Source organism: Mustela putorius, unplaced genomic scaffold (assembly GCF_011764305.1).
Source record: "Mustela putorius furo isolate JIRA1106 unplaced genomic scaffold, ASM1176430v1.1 tig00003836_pilon_pilon_pilon, whole genome shotgun sequence".
NCBI lineage: Eukaryota > Metazoa > Chordata > Mammalia > Carnivora > Mustelidae > Mustela > Mustela putorius.
Genome location: NW_025421989.1, coordinates 37,256,014 through 37,278,590, shown reverse-complemented (window position 1 = coordinate 37,278,590; position 22,577 = coordinate 37,256,014). Strand labels below are relative to the sequence as shown.

General features: G+C 41.6%; 2 non-coding genes across 2 annotated transcripts; both read right to left on the bottom strand.

The window, feature by feature from the left end:
• Nucleotides 1-478: 478 nt before the first annotated feature.
• LOC123394766 lies at nt 479-581 on the bottom strand. The gene has a single exon (XR_006609517.1). It is a non-coding gene; the product is annotated as a U6 spliceosomal RNA (small nuclear RNA).
• Nucleotides 582-1,715: 1,134 nt separating this feature from the next.
• On the bottom strand, nt 1,716-1,818 carry LOC123394769. Its single transcript, XR_006609520.1, has one exon. It is a non-coding gene; the product is annotated as a U6 spliceosomal RNA (small nuclear RNA).
• Between the last annotated feature and the right edge of the window lie 20,759 nt (nt 1,819-22,577).

The following is a 22,577-nucleotide window of genomic DNA, read 5'->3' as shown; positions in this document are numbered from 1 at the left end:
ATTCATAGAATCCATAGTGATTTCATCTCTTATTCCTAATGTTGGTAAATTGTGTTAATTCTCTCTCTCTCTCTGCTGAATAGTCTGGCAAGAGTTCTATCATGTTATTGATTTTCTCCAAGAATCAATTCATGATTTTACATTTTTTCTATTGTTTTTATCCTGTCTAGTCCATTGATTTCTGCTCTAAACTTTCTTTTTTATTTTTAGTTTCCCCAATTTTTTTAGCTTCTTTATTTCCCCAAGTTTTTATTTAAATTCCAGTTAGTTATCATACAGTGCAATATTAGTTTCAGGTGTACAATTTAATGATTCAACACTTCCACATGACACCTGGTGCTCATCATAAGTGCCCTCCTTAATCCCCATCTCCTATTTCATCCATCTTCTCACTCACCTCCCTTCTGATAACATGTGGCTGAAATCACGTGGTATTTGTCTTTCTCTGACTGACTTATTTTGCTTAGCATCATACTCTAAAAATATGGACCAGTTCATGAATTTGTGTGCCATCCCTGTACAGGGGCCATGCTAATCTTCTCTGTATCGTTCCAATTTTAGTACATGTGCTGCCAAAGCAGGTACTCTTTTTCCAGTTTTTTAAGGTCAACACTGAGATCATTGATATGAGACCTTTCTGCTTTTCTGGTAATTTTTCTTTAAATATTGTCTAGAGACATCCCACAAAAGTTGTATTTTAATTTTTATCTGTTTCAAAATACTTTTTTTTATTTCTCTTTTTATTCCTTCTTTGACCCATGAGTTTTTTAGAAGTCGACTATTTAATTTCCAAATATTTGGGAATTTTCCAGAGATTTTCTTATTATTAATTTCTAACTCAATTCCATTGTAGTCAGACAAGATGCTTTGTAGGTCTGAACACTTTAAATTTATTGAGAGAACTGTTTGATGGCCCAGCATATGCTCACCTTCATAAATGTTCCATGTGCCCTTGACAAAAATTGTCTTTGGGTGGCATGTTCTATCTAAGTCAATTTGGTCACTTTGGTTAGCATTGTTGTTAGGCTTTTTTCTATTTTTAGTGATTTTCTGTCTACTTGTTCTATCAATTATTGAGAGGGATACTGAAATCTTTTACTTCATTGGTGGATTTATCTAACTCTTCTCGACATTCTATCAGTTTTGTTTCATGTATTTTGAAACTCTGTTATTAGGTGCATAAATATTTTAGATTTTTATGTACTCTTGATAAAGTGATCCTTTATCATTGTGAAATGGTGTTCTTTATCCATGGAAATATTCTTTGTTCTGAAATCTACTTTGTCTGATATTAATATTGCCACTAAAGCTTTCTTTTTTTAGATTTATTTATTTATTTGACAGAGAAAGAGAGAGCACAAGGAGAGGGACCAGGGAGCCTAATGGGGGGGGGGCTCAATCTCAGGACCCTGTGATCATGACCTGAGCCAAAGGCAAATGCTAAATCGACTAATCCACCTAGGGACCCCTAAAGCTTTCTTTTTATTAGTGTTACAATGATATATATTTTTCTATTCTTCAAAGCTGTTTGTGTATTTATATTTGAATTGTTTTCTTGTATGCAGCAAATAACCAAATCATACTTTTAAAATTTTTTAGTATTTATTTATTCATTTTTATTTAAATTCAAATAATTGACATATAATGTATTATTGTTTTCAGAGGTAGAAGTCTGTGATTCTTCAGTCCTATGTAATACCCAGTGCTCATTACATAAAAATATGGAATGCTTCATGAATTTGCATGTCATCCTTTCACAGGGACTGTGTTAATCTTCCCCGTATCATTCCAATTTTAGTATATATGCTGCCAAAGCAGTACCAAATCTTACTTTTTAAATCAAATCTGATATCTCTGCTTTTTAATTGGGGCATTGAGATTACCAATTGATTATTGAGATTACCAATATGATTATTGGTACAGTTAGGTTTAAATTTACTTTCCTGCTATTTGATTTCTATTTGTTCTATCTGGTCTGTGTTCTCCAGTTCCTCTTTTTCTGCCTTCTTTTGGATTAATTGAATATTTTTATGATTCCATTTTCTCCCCTAGTTGGCTTAACTCTTTGTTTTCTTATTTTAGTGGTTGCCTTAGAGTTTATAGTATACAATTTTAACTTACCACAGTCTACCTTAAAATGATATTACATCACTTCACATATAGTATAAGAACTTAACAATAGTATATTTCTTGCCTCCCAACTTCTGTATCATCATCATCCATTTTACTTTTACATAGGTTATAAACACCAAATTACATTGTTATTATTTTAAACAGCCCATTTTTAAAAAAAAAAAATCATTAAATGACAAGATAAATATAAATTTACCCATATAGTTACAATTTCTAGGTCTCTTTATTTCTTTATATAGGTTTCCTTTTTTTTTTTTTTTGAGAGAGAGAGAAAGAGAGAGTTTTCTCCTCCCAGTTTTTTTAAAGTGTTATTTATCTAAGTAACCTCTACACCCAATGTAGGGCTTGAACATGCAACCCCAAGATCTAGAGTCACATGCTCAACTGACTGAGCCAGCCAGGATCCCCTCTTTATATATATTTCTACTGCCACATGGTATGATTTACCTTCTGCCAGAACGACTTCCTTTAACATTTCTTACAGTGCTTGTGTACTGGTGATAAATTCTCGCAGCCTTTGCATCAGAAAGTTTTTTATTTTGCTTTCATTTTTGAACCATATTTTCACTGGATATAGAATTCTAAATTGACCATTTTTGCTTCTAGTAAAATGTCACTTCATTGTCTTCTCACTTGATTTTCTCCCACAAGAAATTTACTGTCATCTTTATTTTTGCTCCTCTGTAGGTAACCCATTTTTTTCTCACCATTTTTAAGATTTGTTCTTTATCATTGTTTTTACAAATTTATTGTAATATTCTTTGCAGTAGTTGCTTTCATCTTTCTTGTACTTGGGGCATTCTAAGTTTCTTGAATCTCTGGGCCTATATTTTTCATAAGATTTGGATTTAGAAGTCATTATTTTTTCAAATTTTCTTAATTTCTCCACTTCCCTTTCATGAACTTCAGTTACATGTAGATTAGTACACAGGCTATTGCTCACAGCTCATAGGTGCTCTTTTACTTCTTAAAATTTTTTCTGCATGTTTTGTTTTGTTTAGTTCCTTTTGCCATGTCTTTGAGTTTATGAATAGTGTCTTCTACAAGGACTAATCTGCCATTAATCTTATCCAGAGATGTATTTTCCATCTCTGACATGGCAGTTTTTATTTCTAGAATTTTGATTTGGTCTTCTGTTTTATCTTCCACATCTCTACTTAATTTGTTGAACATAGGAAAGACAGTTAACTTTTTAAATTTTTTAAAATTAATTTTTTAAAAGATTTTATTTATTTATTTGATAGAAAGAGACACAGCGAGAGAGGGAACACAAGCAGAGGGAGTGGGAAAGGGAGAAGCAAGCTTCCTGCTGAGCAGAGAGCCTGATGTGGGGCTCGATCCCAGAACCCTGGGATCATGACCTGAGCCGAAGGGAGACGCTTAAGGACTGAGCCACCCAGGCGCCCCTAAAATTAATTTATTTATTTATCAGAGAGAGAGAGAGCACAAGCAGGGGAAAGGGCAGAGGCAGAGGAAGAAGCAGGCTCCCCACTGAGCAAGCAGCCCGACACCGTACTTGATCCCAGGACCCTGGGATCATGACCCGAGCTGAAGGCAGATGCTTGCTTAACCAACTGAAGTGCCCAGGCATCCTAGTTATAACAACAGTTTTGATGTCATTGTTTACTTATTCTAATCTGTTTACCTGTTCTGGGTCAGTTTTAACTGTGTGATTATTTTTGTCATTATAGGTCATGGTTTCTGCTTTTTTGCAAGCCTGGTAATTTTTGATTAAATGTCAGATAGTCTGAGTTTTGTTTTTTAAATGTATTAGGTGGGACTGGAACAGTGTTGTTTAGTACTGATTACCCCTTACTTCTGAGGTAAATCCGTTCTGTGTACTTCAACTGATGCTTCATAAATCATGAAGTTTTCCAGTCTAGCTACTGGGATTACTCCCAACTCACAGTGAGCACCAGGCACTATTACTTATAATCCTTTTGGGTGGTTCTTTCTCCAGTCTTGGGATTTTTTCATACTTGTAGGCACTGATCAATATTCTGCTAAATACTCAAGACTGATTTCCCTGCAAATCACCAAAGTTTTCCCTGTGTGAAGCTATCTCTTCTCTGATACTCTGTTTTGCAAACCCTAGCCATATTCTTCTTTACAGACTCTAATGCACATCTCCTTAACTCAAGGAGTCCTTCTGGCTCTGCCTCAGTTCCCCTTCCCTGCACTTCAACCTGTGAATTCTTCCAAATCAGTAAACTGGGCTAATCATTGGGCTTACTCCATTTGTTTTTCATTTCTCAGGGATCACTGTCTTTTGATACATGATATGCAGTGTCTCAAAAATCAATGTTGTCCAGTTTGGGTTTGTTTTTGTTAGGTGGGTAATCTGGTGCCTATTATCCATTTTGGCTGGAAGTGGAATTCCAACTATTTATTGCTAACCACATTGATTGCCTGTCAGAATGTGATAATTTGAACATTTTACTCGACCCAATTTATTGTGACTTACATGTTGGTATTTAACTGTGTTTTAGTTATGTTTTAAGAAATTGGTTAGCTGTGGGGCACCTGGGTGGCTCAGTGGGTTGAGCCTCTGCCTTCGGCTCAGGTCATGGTCTCAGGGTCCTGGGGTCAAGCACTGAACTGGGCTCTCTGCTCAGCAGGCAGCCTGTTTCTCCCTTTCTCTCTGCCTGCTTCTCTGCCTCCTCGTGATCTCTTTCTGTGTCAAATAAATAAATAAACTCTTAAAAAAAAAAAGAAATTGGTGAGCTGTAGGGCGCCTGGATAGCTCATTGTGGTTAAGCCTCTGCCTTCCGCTCAGGTCATGATCTCAGAGTCCTGGAATCAAACCCCGAATTGGGCTCTCTGCTCAGCAGGGAGCCTGTTTCCCCCTTTCTCTCTGCCTGCCTCTTTGCCTACTTGTGATCTCACTCTCTGTGTCAAATAAATAAAATATTTTAAAAATGGTGAGCTTCGGGAGGAGTCAAGATGGCGGAGAAGTAGCAGGCTGAGACTACTTCAGCTAGCAGGAGATCAGCTAGATAGCTTATCTAAAGATTGTAAACACCGGCAAATCCATCGGCAGATCGAAGAGAAGAAGAACAGCAATTCTGGAAACAGAAAAACAACCACTTTCTGAAAGGTAGGACTGGCGGAGATGTGAATCCAAAGCGATGGGAAGATAGACCCCAGGGGGAGGGGCCGGCTCCCGGCAAGCGGCAGAGCAACGGAGCACAAAATCAGGACTTTTAAAAGTCTGTTCCGCTGAGGGACATCACTCCAGAGGCTAAACCGGGGCGAAGCCCACGCGGGGTCAGCGTGGCCTCAGGTCCCGCAGGGTCACAGAAGGATCGGGGGGGGGTCTGAGTGTCGCAGAGCTTGCGGGTATTGGAAAAGGAAAGCCAGCTACAGAGACAGAGCGGACAATAAGCTCGCAGCTCGGTGTTACCTTGAACCGGTCGCAGGCTCGGTGAGCTCGGAACGCGGCCTGAGGTCAGGCAGACAGGAGTAACTGGGTGCTGTCCTCTGAGGACGCACTGAGGAGTGAGGCCCCAGGCTCTCGGTTCCTCCGGGCCGGAGACCAGGAGGCCGCCATTTGTATTCCCATCCTCCGGAACTCTACAGAAGGCGCTCAGGGAACAAAAGCTCCTAAAAGCAAACCTGAGCGGATTACTCACCCCGGCCCCTGGTAAGGGCGGTGCAATTCCGCCTGGGGCAAAGACACTTGAGAATCACTACACCGGGCCCCTCCCCCATAAGATCAACAAGAAATCCAGCTGAGACCAAGTTCACCTACTGGAGTCTGGTTTCAATACCAAGGAGAGCAGCAAAATTCCAGAGGAGGTGAAAGCAAAGCACAGAACTCATGGCTTTCTCCCTGTGATTTTCTTTAGTCTTGCAGTTAATTTAATTTTTTTCTTTTTCATTTTTTGTTTTTTTTTCTCGCCTTCTGATAAAAATTTTTTTTAACTTTTACCCTTTTCTTTTTTAACGTTTTTAACTAGTTTATCTAATATATATATTTTTTTCTTTTTTATATTTTTCTTTATTCGTTTTCTTTTTTAAATTCTTTTCTTTTCTTTTTTCTTTTTTTTTCTTTCTCCCTTTTTGAACCTCTTTTTATCCCCTTTCTCCCTCCTCACGATTTGGGACCTCTTCTGATTTGGTTAAAGCATATTTTCCTGGGGTTGTTGCCACCCTTTTAGTATTTTACTTGCTCCTTCATATACTCTTATCTGGATAAAATGACAAGATGGAAAAATTCACCACAAGAAAAAGAACAAGAGGCAGTACCGAAGGCTAGGGACCTAATCAATACAGACATTGGTAATATGTCAGATCTAGAGTTCAGAATGACAATTCTAGCCGGGCTCGAAAAAGGCATGGAAGATATTAGAGAAACCCTCTCGGGAGATATAAAAGCCCTTTCTGGAGAAATAAAAGAACTAAAATCTAACCAAGTTGAAATCAAAAAAAGCTATTAATGAGGTGCAATAAAAAATGGAGGCTCTCACTGCTAGGATAAATGAGGCAGAAGAAAGAATTAGTGATATAGAGGACCAAATGACAGAGAATAAAGAAGCTGAGCAAAAGAGGGACAAACAGCTACTGCACCACGAGGGGAGAATTCAAGAGATAAGTGACACCATAAGACGAAACAACATTAGAATAATTGGGATTCCAGAAGAAGAAGAAAGAGAGAGGGGAGCAGAAGGTATACTGGAGAGAATTATTGGGGAGAATTTCCCCAATATGGCAAAGGGAATAAGCATCAAAATTCAGGAGGTTCAGAGAACACCCCTCAAAATCAATAAGAATAGGCCCACACCCCGTCACCTAATAGTAAAATTTACAAGTCTCAGTGACAAAGAGAAAATCCTGAAAGCAGCCCAGGAAAAGAAGTCTGTAACATACAATGGTAAAAATATTAGATTGGCAGCTGACTTATCCACAGAGACCTGGCAGGCCAGAAAGAGCTGGCATGATATTTTCAGAGCACTAAACGAGAAAAACATGAAGCCAAGAATACTATATCCAGCTAGGCTATCCTTGAAAATGGAAGGAGAGATTAAAATCTTCCAGGACAAACAAAAACTGAAAGAATTTGCAAACACCAAACCAGCTCTACAGGAAATATTGAAAGAGGTCCTCTAAGCAAAGAGAGAGCCTACAAGTGGTAGATCAGAAAGGAAAAGAGACCATATACAGAGACAGTCAACTTACAGGCAATACAATGGCACTAAATTCATAATTCTCAATAGTTACCCTGAATGTTAATGGGCTAAATGCCCCAATCAAAAGACACAGGGTATCAGAATGGATAAAAAACCAAAACTCATCTATATGTTTCCTCCAAGAAACTCATTTTAAGCCTGAAGACACCTCCAGATTTAAAGTGAGGGGGTGGAAAAGAATGTACCATGCTAATGGACATCAGAAGAAAGCAGGAGTGGCAATCCTTATATCAGATCAATTAGATTTTAAGCCAAAGACTATAATAAGAGATGAGGAAGGACACTATATCATACTCAAAGGGTCTGTCCAATAAGAAGATCTAACAATTTTAAATATCTATGCCCCCAACGTGGGAGCAGCCAACTATATAAACCAATTAATAACAAAATCAAAGAAACACATCAACAATAATACAATAATAGTAGGGGATTTTAACACTCCCCTCACTGAAATGGACAGATCATCCAAGCAAAAGATCAGCAGGGAGATAAAGGCCTTCAACGACACACTGGACCAGATGGACATCACATATATATTCAGAACATTTCATCCCAAAGCAACAGAATACACATTCTTCTCTGGTGCACATGGAATATTCTCCTGAATAGATCACATCCTCGGTCCTAAATCAGGACTCAACCGGTATCAAAAGATTGGGATCATTCCCTGCATATTTTCAGACCACAATGCCCTAAAGCTAGAACTGAACCACAAAAGGAAGTTTGGAAAGAACATAAATACATGGAGACTAAACAACATCCTTCTAAAGAATGAATGGGTCAACCGGGAAATTAAAGAAGAATTGAAAAAAATCATGGATACAAATGATAATGAAAATACAACGGTTCAAAATCTGTGGGACACAACAAAGGCAGTCCTAAGAGGAAAATATATAGCACTACAAGCCTTTCTCAAGAAACAAGAAAGGTCTCAGGTACACAACCTGACCCTACACCTAAAGGAGCTGGAGAAAGAACAAGAAAGAAACCCTAAGCCCAGCAGGAGAAGAGACATCATAAAGATCAGAGCAGAAATCAATGAAATAGAAACCAAAAAAACAATAGAACAAATCAACAAAACTAGGAGCTGGTTCTTTGAAAGAATTAATAAAATTGATAAACACCTGGCCCGACTTATCAAAAAGAAAAGAGAAAGGACCCAAATAAATAAAATCATGAATGAAAGAGGAGAGATCACAACTAACACCAAAGAAATACAAACTATTATAAGAACATACTATGAGCAACTCTACGCCAATAAATTTGACAATCTGGAAGAAATGGATGCATTCCTAGAAACATATAAACTACCACAACTGAACTAGGAAGAAATAGAAAGCCTGAACAGACCCATAACCAGTAAGGAGATTGAAACAGTCATTAAAAATCTCCAAACAAACAAAAGCCAGAGCCAGACGGCTTCCCGGGGGAATTCTACCAAACATTTAAAGAAGAACTAATTCCTATTCTCCTCAAACTGTTCCAAAAAATAGAAATGGAAGGAAAACTTCCAAACTCATTTTATGAGGCCAGCATCACCTTGATCCCAAAACCAGACAAGGATCCCATCAAAAAAGAGAGCTATAGACCAATATCCTTGATGAACACAGATGCGAAAATTCTCACTAAAATACTAGCCAATAGGATTCAACAGTACATTAAAAGGATTATTCACCACGACCAAGTGGGATTTATTCCAGGGCTGCAAGGTTGGTTCAGCATCCGCAAATCAGTCAATATGATACAACACATCAATAAAAGAAAGAACAAGAACCATATGATACTCTCAATAGATGCTGAAAAAGCATTTGACAAAGTACAGCATCCCTTCCTGATCAAAACTCTTCAAAGTGTAGGGATAGAGGGCACATACCTCAATATCATCAAAGCCATCTATGAAAAACCCACTGCAAATATCATTCTCAATGGAGAAAAACTGAAACTTTTCCGCTAAGGTCAGGAACACTGCAGGGATGTCCATTATCACCACTGCTATTCAACATAGTACTAGAGGTCCTAGCCTCAGCAATCAGACAACAAAAGGAAATTAAAGGCATCCAAATCGGCAAAGAAGAAGTCAAATTATCACTCTTCACAGATGATATGATACTATATGTGGAAAACTGAAAAGACTCCACTCCAAAACTGCTAGAACTTATACAGGAATTCAGTAAAGTGTCAGGATATAAAATCAATGCACAGAAATCAGTTGCATTTCTCTACACCAACAACAAGACAGAAGAAAGAGAAATTAAGGAGTCAATCCCATTTACAATTGCACCCCAAACCATAAGATACCTAGGAATAAACCTAACCAAAGAGGCACAGAATCTATACTCAGAAAACTATAAAGTACTCATGAAAGAAATTGAGGAAGACACAAAGAAATGGAAAAATGTTCCATGCTCCTGGATTGGAAGAATAAATATTGTGAAAATGTCTATGCTACCTAAAGCAATCTACACATTTAATGCAATCCCTATCAAAGTACCATCCATCTTTTTCAAAGAAATGGAACAAATAATTCTAAAATTTATATGGAACCAGAAAAGACCTCGAATAGCCAAAGGGATACTGAAAAAGAAAGCCAACGTTGGTGGCATCACAATTCCGGACTTCAAGCTCTATTACAAAGCTGTCATCATCAAGACAGCATGGTACTGGCACAAAAACAGACACATAGATCAATGGAACAGAATAGAAAGCCCAGAAATAGACCCTCAACTCTATGGTCAACTAATCTTCGACAAAGCAAGAAAGAATGTCCAATGGAAAAAAGACAGCCTCTTCAATAAATGGTGCTGGGATAATTGGACAGCCACATGCAGACAAATGAAATTGGACCATTTCCTTACACCACACACAAAAATAGACTCAAAATGGATGAAGGACCTCAATGTGCGAAAGGAATCCATCAAAATCCTTGAGGAGAACACAGGCAGCAACCTCTTCGACCTCAGCTGCAGCAACATCTTCCTAGGAACAACGCCAAAGGCAAGGGAAGCAAGGGCAAAAATGAACTATTGGCATTTCATCAAGATCAAAAGCTTTTGCACAGCAAAGGAAACAGTTAACAAAATCAAAAGACAACTGACAGACTGGGAGAAGATATTTGCAAACGACATATCAGATAAAGGACTAGTGTCCAGAATCTATAAAGAACTTAGCAAACTCAACACCCAAAGAACAAATAATCCAATCAAGAAATGGGGAGAGGACATGAACAGACACTTCTGCAAAGAAGACATCCAGATGGCCAACAGACACATGAAAAAGTGCTCCATATCACTCGGCATCAGGGAAATACAAATCAAAACCACAATGAGATATCACCTCACACCAGTCAGAATGTCTAAAATCAACAAGTCAGGAAATGACAGATGCTGGAGAGGATGTGGAGAAAGGGGAACCCTCCTACACTGTTGGTGGGAATGCAAGCTGGTGCAGCCACTCTGGAAAACAGCATGGAGGTTCCTCAAAATGTTGAAAATAGAACTGCCCTATGACCCAGCAATTGCACTATTGGGTATTTACCCTAAAGATACAAACGTAGTGATCCAAAGGGGCACGTGCACCCGAATGTTTATAGCAGCAATGTCCACAATAGCCAAACTATGGAAAGAACCTAGATGTCCATCAACAGATGAATGGATAAAGAAGAAGTGGTATATATACACAATGGAATACTATGCAGCCATCAAAAGAAATGAAATCTTGCCATTTGCGACAACATGGATGGAACTAGAGCGTATCATGCTTAGCAAAATAAGTCAAGCAGAGTAAGACAACTATCATATGATCTCCCTGATATGAGGAAGTGGTGATGCAACATGGGGGCTTAAGTGGGTACGAGAAGAATAAATGAAACAAGATGGGAATGGGAGGGAGACAAACCATAAGTGACTCTTAATCTCACAAAACAAACTGAGGGTTGCTGGGGGGAGGGGGTTTGGGAGAAGGGGGTGGGATTATGGACATTGGGGAGGGTATGTGCTTTGGTGAGTGCTGTGAAGTGTGTAAACCTGGTGATTCACAGACCTGTACCCCTGGGGATAAAAATATATGTTTATAAAAAATTAAAAATTTAAAAAAAATTGGTGAGCTTCTTTCGATTGACAGTTAACCCATTTTTTTTCTCGTTTAATATAACGGGAACTAAGGGGTTCCTGGGTGGCTCAGTTGGTTGAGCATCTGCCTTCTACCCATGCCATGATCTCAGGGTCCTGGAATGAAGTCCTGTATTGGGCTCCCTGCTCAGTGGTGAGCCTCCTTATCCCTCTGCCCCTCTCCCCTGCTCATGTTCTTTCTCTCTCTCTCAAATAAACAGATAAAATCTTAAAAAAAAATAATGGGAACTGGATTTCCAGTTAGCATTTTTATGTAGTATGTCTTATTTTCTGTAATAGATTATTGATGTTACTTGGGAAATGCCTAAAAATATTAGACTTTTAGGCTTAGACTTTTTTCTCTTGCATGAAAATTCTCCTAGAAGTAGCCTTTCTAGAGCTGTCATGGCAGCTTCATGAAGTTTTCAGAGACAAGTGCCTTCTGTCTTTCTGCTCCTCAATGCATGAATTTCATCTCCCTCAGAATTACCAGATGGAGTATTAGTCATCAAGTCCACATTCTAACTCCTCCTAGCTAAGTCAGCCCTCTTTTAATAGATTTCTCTAGGGGCCTATCTGTTACTTTTCTCTTACCGTGATGGGTAGGCCAACCATATCTTCAAGAAATAGCTTACAAATGTAGTCTTTTCAGGGTTCTCCTGGCTAGGTCAGTTTGTAGAGCATGCAACTCTTGATTTCAGGGCTGTGAGTTTGAGCCCCATGTTGGGTACAGAGATTACTTTAAAAATAAATATAAATAAATAAACAAAACACATATAGTCTTTTCATTAGGCATCTTGTTACCCCAAATAGAACTAGAGTTCTGTTGTTAAGCCATAAAGAGAAAAGGGACATGGAGAAGCTATTAGGAGTGTCTACATATTTGACGATAGGCATTAATGACAGACTAGGTATTCACAGAATGCATTTGGGACATGACTAAGGTTTAAAGAGGATTTTTCTGGAAGTGTAGGGCAATAGATTGTAGAATGGGAGAGGTTGGTGACAGTTTCCTATTGGTTTCTCCATGACAATAATCCAGGAAAGCAGCACAGAAGACCAACAAATGAAAAAATAAAGGAAACACTCCAAAATACTTACCTAAGGAAGAATCCTTAGAAAGTAATTGGTGGTAGGTGGGTTTTAAAGGGCATGTACCGAAAATATAGTGCATAACAAAGAAAGAAAAAATTACGAAGAGTGCCAGAAAACTCATGGAAGCCACTAATCTATAAATATGGCAAATTTAGCCCTGCCCAGGACTTAAGACAATGATGTCTGTGTAATGCACTGAAGATTCTCTATTGGCAATAGGTGTGTTGAAAAAGCTTGGCACTAACGCATCTGGGGTCTGCAGTGATCTCAGATGGGCAGAGTTTAGCTTAATATGTAGAGTAACCCTGATCAAAGATGGCCAACTTATTGATATCATGAATGTCCAAGCCTTTGTTTCCATGTCCCTGCAGGAGTTCCCTCTAGGACAAAGAGCTAACCCTAAATTCCAATCCTGAAGTCCTTAAAGCCTGTCAGCTTCTGTACCCAAAGCCAGTTCTATCTTATGCCATATCAGATATAGAATGCTGTAGTAAAAGAATAAAGAATCTGACATCAGACAGGTCAGGAGAGAATTATTGTTCAATATTTTGTTAGTTGGGTGACCTTGGGCTGGTTACTCTTTGTCTCTGAGCCACATTTACCAATATGAAAAGGGAGAATTATTATAATACCTGCCCTATATAATTTTTTGTGAAACTTAGTCATGTTTGTCAAAGAACATTGCAGTTGGAGAGCTCAGGCTCTGGCCATGGCTCAGTCTATTTACTTCATGTGTCAAATTTGAAGTCACCCTTTTGGGTCTTGATTTCCTTAACTGTCCTTTTACAGAGCTGCAAAGCTGGCTTTTGGCATAAAGTGTCTGCTCAATAAATATTTGTTTAAAAAAATTCTGTTGGATCTATAAAATGAAGGGTTTCATTTAGATTAGCCTTTTCCAAAGTATGTGTCATGAGATGTTGATAAATTGATAATGCCTATTGTAAATGCTTGTGCTTGAGATCATGCAGGAGGAAAACCCAAGAAGATAGTGGCATTGATGACACCCATGAGGCCACCATACTTATTTTTTTTCCTAGCTCTAAATTTAATGTTGTCTTAAATAAGAACAAACCCCCTACCTTTCATAAGCTATTCTTATTTGGGTGCCTATTATTGTAGCCAAACCTAAATCTTGACTGATCCAAACTATTAATATTTATCCAATAGTATTTTATAGAAAAAGCCACTATTCTCCTTCAACACCTGTTCATTTGCTTCTTTCAATTTTTAATCAATACATCAATGAAAATATCCCCAGACACTGATTACGTATGTTGTGTGCTAGGTGCCACACAAAAGAAGTACAAATCCCAGGTCTTGCCACTGCAGTCTCTTTGAATATCGGTGGACATTGACTTAGCTATATCATAATTAGATATTAGTTGATGGCCCTCAATTGGTCAGCAATTTTTCTGAAGGCAGGGACTCATCAACCTGGTGGCTTGTACTTGCCCCTAATGTGGAGTATAATGCGAGCATGAGACATGCTTGCTCCACAGATGGTTTAATTTGTACACCTTGTAGCCCAGTTGCTCAACCAATTGGCTTCCTTATTGAAATGACAGCTAATTTAAAAGAATAAATGGCTATTTAATAGAATGGAAATCCATTAAACTCCGAACCTTCTAATAAAGACTGATTCTTATGTAAGTCTTATGAAGTGTTAATTGCTGGCTCCTGAGAAAAGGGAAGAATGAAAAATTACTTGTTACCTCACTGTGAACTCAGACTTTATTCTGAATAATACTGATAGTTTTAATAATAATAAAAATGATGCTGCTGCTCCTTTATTTTTCAGTAGAAGTTTGCGGTTTAGGAACTATGTAAATTTGGAGAAGCAAAAGAGTATAAAGGAAAGAGAATAAGCATGGATCCTGTTAGATCTGGGTTCAAATCTAACCTCTGCTGTCTGTGCTCTCAATTCTATCATCTGAAAAATGGAATAATAATACATATTATAAATTGTAGGGACTGAATTTAAGAGCTCCCTGAAAAACTGAAAAGCAAGGAAAATAAAATCGTGTCTGAGAACTAACCTTAAACATCAACATCATGACTCATTGCCCAGTAGCCCTAAAAATACGAAATGGTTGTAAGACCAGGTAGCAAATGCAATCAGAATAGGAGCTGCAGTTAGCTATAGAAACATGGTGGAACATGGTAAACATAATTGCTCAAATATTGGGAAAGGGATACAGAGTGTAAGCCAACAAATTTTTGGTATTTTGTGTCCAACAGGATAGACTGCCCCTAACAGAGACATAAAGGTGCAGTAGATTGAAAGCTCCTCCCATCAAGAGGTAGAGTCTATTTCTCTATCCTTGAACCTGGGTCTATACACATGACTTTCTTTGGTCAACAGGTCATTGGCAAATAGGGCACAAGCAGAGGTTTGAGCAGTGTTTACACAGTGAGGCTTGCCTTCTATTGCTGCTGCTAGCTCTTCTCCCATCCTGTAAATAAGCCTAGGATAACCCTCTGGAGTATGAGAACCCACCTGTAGAGAGGTCTCAGCTGTTCAGCCAACTCAACTCAACTCAACCTCATATATATGAGTGAGGACATCTTAGACCATTTAGCCCCAAACAAGTTGCCAGCTCAGAGAGCTGCAGAACCACAGCTAACCTACAGAATTATGAAAAATTATCATTTATAGTTTTAATTCACTGAGTTTGGGGGTAGTCTGTTATGCAGCATCAGACATCAGACACTTTCCAGCTTTCTGTATTCCAGTCCCAAGGGTGAGGTCATCCCCTCTGTATATATGTATATAAATATATCAGGCAATTTTATGTCAACATGATCAATGACTCCATTCTCCTGACTTCCTTTATTCTGAGACCATGCTCACCAACAAATGTCTACTCAGGATCTGGCCTGCCCATCATTTGCCTACTGTGGGCAGTGGACTGACTATTGGAACCCCAAGGATTCCTAGCCACTGTCATGATAATTATTGATGATAAATTAATGAAGTGGCTTCTGACCAAGGTTTGGCTTAAGGAGCAGATATTCTATGTCTCCAAACATTCACTCTCCATTATTCTCTACCCTGCTCTTTACTCCAGAAACTTGATCTGTATAGATTGCCTCAAGGAACAATCTTGCCTTGCCTTGTGGTTTCTTATTGGGCTTCACCAGTGGGAAGCTCTACCTGGAGACTGGGGAGAAGGAGAGCAATTTCAAAGGATTGATCCTTACAGTCCTTCCCTGTAAGGCTGGTTTGGGTAAGTTGAGTCCCTGGACTGAAGATTGCAGCTCCTGTGAAGATGATCCCTTCCCTGCAACACTCTCTTTGAAATCAATTCTTCCCTTAATCTGGTCAGGCCTAGAGGTAAAAATTGAGCAATTTTTACTAGGCTCCAGTTCTGCACTATCCTCTATAGTTTCCTTGCTCCTGCCCACACTTTTGTAAATAACTCTTTTATTAAACTCTTTCCCAATTATACTGATTTCAGCATGCCATCTGTCTCCTGTTGAGCCCCTGACTGATACATATGCTAAGCATTTGGGTTTGAGTATCTGGTTTGTCTGATGGTGATTTCTCCTTGGCTTATGATTTACCCCTGATAGATGGCTCCACATTCACTGAGCCAATATAGTCAAATTTTTAGGCCAGTGAGCCTGAGAGTCAGACTGAAATTCACAAAGGTAACAGCCAGCTGGCCTTTTCCCTTCTGGAGTGGAGAACAAGAACTGTACTTTCCTATATTTCCACAATACCCACTTTTTCAGGGTAGCTATTAAGATTAGATAAAACTGCATGCAAATTGCTTTGGACCTTTGTACCTGCCATCTTATAAATTCTCCACATGTTAAGAATTGCTGTTGTTTTGTTTAATGTTCCTTTGACTGTATAATATGGTCTTTACCAATTAAATGATGTGTAATATTTTTCTTGGACTCCTTTTTTGGATGCTTTTGTTAATGTGGCACATTGAGATTATGGGGGCTGGGATAAAAAATGGAGAACATAGGTGAAACATGATTTACACATGGTGCACAAAGCTTCTAAAGCCTTATGACAAGCCACCATGTGGAAAGGATTTTGATTTAGCTGTTGTCATGTGAACATGTCCAATGAGTCAAGCATGGGGCCAGAATGGCACTCTAAGTAAAATAGATAGTTTTGCCAGTTCATTGTAAGTAAGCCTTTATGGAGCTCTTAATTTGTTTGTACTGGGAAAGGTTGATATAAGACCATCAGGGGGATGGCAGGTGGATCCCCTCTGGGACATGGCATGGTGGCAAGATGAGTGGGTTCCCTTGTTACTTACTAAGAATTAAGGAGAGTCAAGTAAAAAGACTTTTCTGGATGCCCTCATTTTAAGAAAAAGCCAGCATCCTGGGTGCCAAGTAGGGAGGCTAAGTAAAGAGGGCACTGGTACCATCACTCACATCTCTTCCCCTTATGGGTTCAAGCTAGCCTCTACATTGTCAGGTCTTGCCTCTCTTTCTTTCCAGACAGCAAATACTGTCTTTCTCACTACACATATGCACATGTCCCCCCACCAGGTGTAGAGAGCCATTCAAAATCAATCCTAATCATTTTTATTCTCTACAAATGTCATTATTCTCTGATGGATGCTTTTGCTGAGAGTTGCTTGTTTATTTCAGATTATTTTTTGGGGGGGCCTCAATTTCATGTCCTTATCATTCAAAATAGGAGGTGACCTCAGAGGAGCTATGAGGCAGCTCAGGAAAAGACAGCTGAGGAGCCATCATGCATGGGCACAGAGTGAACAGAAATTGTCAAGAAAATGGGAGAATGATTTGCATAGGGCTACAAGGCAAATATTGATCGGAAGTGTTCCTCTGGAATGACCAGAGGACAGGACATAAAAACAGACAGTAAATCATAAGGTGGAGGGTGACATGTATGACGGAGTGTTAGCTTGGGGGAAGTAAATAAAGGAATGACATCTCAAGGTCATAAGAACCTTAACAGTCAGGGAGATGTAGAATAGAAACTTGATTCATAAATTCTGAGACAAGACATAACTACCTGAAGTTGAAATCAGGTGGGCACCAGGTCAAAAATAAATTAAGAGGAAGTTAATGTACATATGCAGTTAAAAATTGCCCATACTGGGGCACCTGGGTGGCTCAGTCATTAAGCATCTGCCTTTGGCTCAGGTCATGATCTGGGGGTCCTGGGATCGAGCCCCACATTGGGTTCCGCACTCAGTGGGCAGCATGCTTCTCCCTCTCCCACTCTCCCTGCTTGTATTCCTTCTCTTGCTGTGACTTTCTCTGTCAAAAAAATAAATAAATAAAAATTCTTTAAAAAAAATTGCCCATATTGAGAAGGTAAGAGATTTTAGCAATAATGGTAATTTTTTAAAAATCACCAGATCACATCCTAGTTGGAAATGTCTAAAAGACATTTGACTGGAAGCTGTGGTAACTGGGGCTGGAGAAAATATGAAGATATGAAAAAAAGACTACTAGAATTTGTTGGGCTGGCATAAAGGGCTACTTAAGATGGCGAAAGTTCCCTCCACAAGACCTGAGCTCAGACAGGAGAACAAAGGCCCAAGCAGGAATCTAAGACCCTCCCGCCCCGGGCTCCAGTGGACCAATGGGACCCTGATGAGCAGGCAAAATATCCAAATAAGGGAAACTTGCCAAAAGACCCCTGATCTCTCCCCTCGAGACCCCTTAAAAGCCTCCTCCTCCCTGCCTTCGGCACGACTTCCGCCACTCTGCTTTCCAGAGTTGCGGAACCTCACCTGAGGGTGCCCACCTCCTCCCGGCACAACTTTCCTGGCTCCCCTTCTCCTGAGCCCTGAAACTTTGCCGGAGAGTATTTTTAATAAATCTTGCCTTGCACCCACTTTGCCTGGTGTTGTGTTTATCCCTCTGAAAAACTTTACATTTGGTGCTGAAACCCGGGAAGGAGATTGAGCCCCCACACAGTGGGGAGGCTCTCTCCTTTCCCTGGCTAGACCTGACCTGCCTTTCCGAATGCCACTTCCGAAGCTGTGGTGAGTTTCCCCGATTCCGTGCCTCCTTCCGGAAAGCCCTGCCCTAATCGCGGCCACGTCAGGGTGGACCCCGCCAGTCACAAGGTGATTTCTGTGACTCTGAGAAGCTGGGAGACGTCCTAACCTCTACAGCAGTCGACACAGTTTTTCTGCAACCCAGTGGTGGACGAGGGGATGCCTTCCTCCAGCCCTCAGGTTGCCCGGCAATGAATCGTGGGGACCTCCCAATCCAAATTCGACCCTAAAACAACCCCGGGGGTGTTTTAGGCCTGTTGGCCAATCTTAAAACCCTGGAACTGGACCAGGACCTGTGAAAACGACATTACTGAACTGTTGCTTGGCCACAATACCGATTAGACAATCAGTCCCAATTGCCTCCGGAAGGCACGTTTAATTATCAGATTTTCATGGACCTAAATAACCTCGGCAGACACCAAGGCAGATGGGCCAAGGTCCCTTATGTCCAGGCTTTCTGGACTCTGCACTCTCGCCCCTCCCTCTGCTCTCACTGCTCCACCTCACAGGTCCTCTTGGCCCGCTCCTCTCCCCTTACCTTGCCACCCACTGCTCCCAAAGACTCAGGCCTCTCCTCCCTGTCTCCTTTCTCTGAACCCCCGGAGAGCTTCACCCACCCACTGACAAGAGGGCCCCTGGTTCCTCCTCCTCCTCCTCCTTACCACGATCCCTTACCCCAAGGTCCCTTAAGTTCAGGTTTTCTGAACCAGCACCCTAGTCTACCCCTCCTCCTCCCCCTCCCCACTCCTATCTGAACTCCTGACAAATTTATCTGCAGTAAACGGGAAACTCCAATCAAAGTTTACTGAAGGTCAAATAGGCTCTTGTTATTTGTTAAAATCTGCTAGCAAAGAGATGACTAGAACTGATGGTTACTTGTGTGTCTCAGAGTTTTAATGGGTAATTCTTAAGGTAGCTTTCAAAGTCTTTGGTAACCTTTAAAAGAATGGGATAAAATTCCAGAGCGCTGGTTGCTGGAACTAGGTTTACGCTTTTGAAATCTGTTGGTAAACATCTTTTGTGCTTAATTGAATTCTGTTTTAACAGCCGCAGGGCTACTGTTTGAGCTAGATCCTCTCGTAAAGAATGGACGGGGAGACTGATCACCTCCCATTAGCCAGGGATACTCCAAGGGGAGGGTGTCCAATCTGTTTGAATCTGAAGAGTGCCTGACTGCGTGAATGTGTCTGTATGGCTCCACCCACACTAGGGTTCGAAAGTCCCCCCTGAGTTAGTCTGCCCCCTAAGGGAGGTTGCTGGAGTTGAGGAAGTTGTTTGAGTTCATGCGCCCTTCTCTCTACAAGACCTTTTCCAAATTGAGAAACGTTTGGGCTCCTTTTCGGCCAGTTCTGATAACTATATTAAAGAATTCCAATATTTGGCCCAAGCCTATGATCTCACCTGGCATGATTTACATGTGGTCCAGACCACCACCCTCACCACAGAGGAGAGGGAACGCATCTAGGCTGCTGCCCGGGAGCATGCGGATCAGGTCCAGCTCACTGATGCTGCCATGCCAGTTGGAGCCCGGGCGGTCCCAGCTGTAGAACCAGGTTGGGATTATCAGGATGGCCAAGATGGCCACTGGCGCCGTGACTGCATGGTCCAATGTCTCATAGCTGGCATGCGGGCAGCCTCTAATAAGGCCATTAATTACAACAAGATTAGGGAGATTGTCCAGGCCCCTACGAAAACCCCACCATGTTTCTTAACCAATTGACTGAGGCTTTAACCCAGGACACTCGCTTGGACCCCACCTCTCCTGCAGGGGCCATGGTACTGGCTACTCATTTTATATCTCAATCGGCACCGGATATATGGAGAAAGTTAAAGAAGGCTGAGGAGGGCCCTCAGACCCCCATTTCTGACTTGGTGAAAATGGCATTTAAGGTATTTAATTCCCGTGAGGAGGCGGCTGAGCTTAAACGACAAGCCAGATTCCAGCAAAAGCTTCAGTTGCAGACCCAAGCCTTGGTAGCAGCCCTGCGGCCGGCCGGCTCCAGGAGCCAGCAGAGAGGGGCAACCAATCGCACCCCTCCGGGGGTCTGTTTCGAATGTGGGGCCGAGGGACATTGGGCTCGCCAGTGCCCCAATCCAAAGCTACCAACTCGGCTTTGCCCTCAATGCCATTTGATGGACCACTGGAAATCCGACTGCCCTAACCTCGGGGTATCTTTGGCGCCTCAATGTGGGGGACCCCCCGAGACAGTAAGTCTGGCCTTTCAACTGCTTGGATTGAAGGACGACTGACGAAGCCCAGACTCGGCCACCCCTCTCACCCAGGCCGAGCTCAGGGTTACACTCCAGGTAGTGGGTAATTCCATCTCCTTTCTGCTGGACATGGGGGCTACCTACTCTGTTCTGCCTTCCTACTCGGGACTTACTTGAACCTCACCAATTACTGTTATGGGTATCGATGGGACCGCCTCCAATTCTAGGGTGACCCTTCCCCTTATCTGTAGCCTGGATGGGTTCCCCTTCCCCCACTCGTTCCTATGATTCCTTCCTGCCCAGTCCCTCTACTGGGTAGGGACATTCTCCAGAAACTAAGGGCAGCTATCTGCCTCTCCCCTTCCTCCCCTCTATCCACCTCAACCTGTCTCATCCTACACCTCTCCACTCCCTGGACCCTCACTCCAGATGACCTACCTACTGTAGATCCTCAGGTGGGGGACATCTCAGAGCCCATCATTGCTTCCCACCTTACCCCGGTTTACAGTACAGCTTAAGAATAACTCTTAAGTTTCCCTCTTGTGCTCAGTTTCCTATTTCTTTAGCCCACTGCCGGGGCCTGAAACCTATCTTAGAACGGCTTTAACGTCAGGGACTCCTGATCCCCATCATTTCCCCCTGTAACACCCCATCCTCCCAGTACGCAAGCCTTTAGGGGCTTATCGACTGGTACAAGACCTGAGGCTTTTCAACGAGGCCGTGGTCCCCCTCCACCCAGTCGTTTCTAACCCTACTGTCTCGCGTTCCCCCAAACACCTCTCACTTGACTGTACTGGACCTAAAGGACTCCTTTTTCACCGTCCCCTTGCACCCTGATTCCTATTTTCTTTTTGCCTTCACCTGGGAGGATCCCGACACACACGTTTCTGGACAACTAACTTGGACTGTTCTATCCCAGGGGTTCAGGGACAGCCCCCACGTTTTCAGCCAGGCCTAGACTACAGACTTACAGCAGTGCGTCCTTAAGGCCAGTACTCTTCTACAATATGTGGATGACCTCCTCCTCTGTAGCCCCTCCCTCTCGGTCTCCCAAGATGACACCTCCACCCTACTTAATTTTCTGGGGGCCAAGGGATATCAAGTCACCCCCTCTAAGGCCCTCAACATGACCTTAGGGCAGCCCATCATGGTCTACTCTCCCGCCAACTCACAGACCTCCTTAGCCACTGATCCCTGGCCCATCTGATTCCTCCTCGTCTCCAGCTATTCCATCTGCTATTCCTAGAAAACCCGCATCTCTCTCTCTCTCTACCTCCCCCTGCTTAAACCCTGCAACTTTATGGCCTATACCCTCGCCAGATAAGGGGTGGATCTACATTCAGGACAGGATTGCCCTGCCAGGCAATCTGGTGCACACCTTGATTACTGACATCCACCGATCCCTCCATAGTGGCCCATAGGCTCTCCACCAATTTCTTCAGCCATTGTTCTATCATCCTTCCTTATCTAAGGTAATTGAAGTTGTCCACAGTGCTTGCAAAACCTGTTCCTCTGTGAATTCACAAGGAGGAATCCGCAGACCAGGGCCTAACCATCAGCTCCGAGGTCATCAGCCGGGGGAAGACTGGCAACTGGACTTCACTCAGATGCCTTGGCATAAAACCTTTCGCCACCTATTAACCTTGGTTGATACATTCACAAGCTGGATTGAGGCATACCCCATGGCTCGGGAAACAGCGGACGTGGTGGCTACAATACTCAGCGAGCACATCATCCCGAGGTTCAGATTGCCCCGGACCCTCCAGTTGGACAACAGACCCGCCTTCATCTCCAGTGTAACCCAACAGGTAGCTGAGAGCCTCAACATAATCTGGAAACTT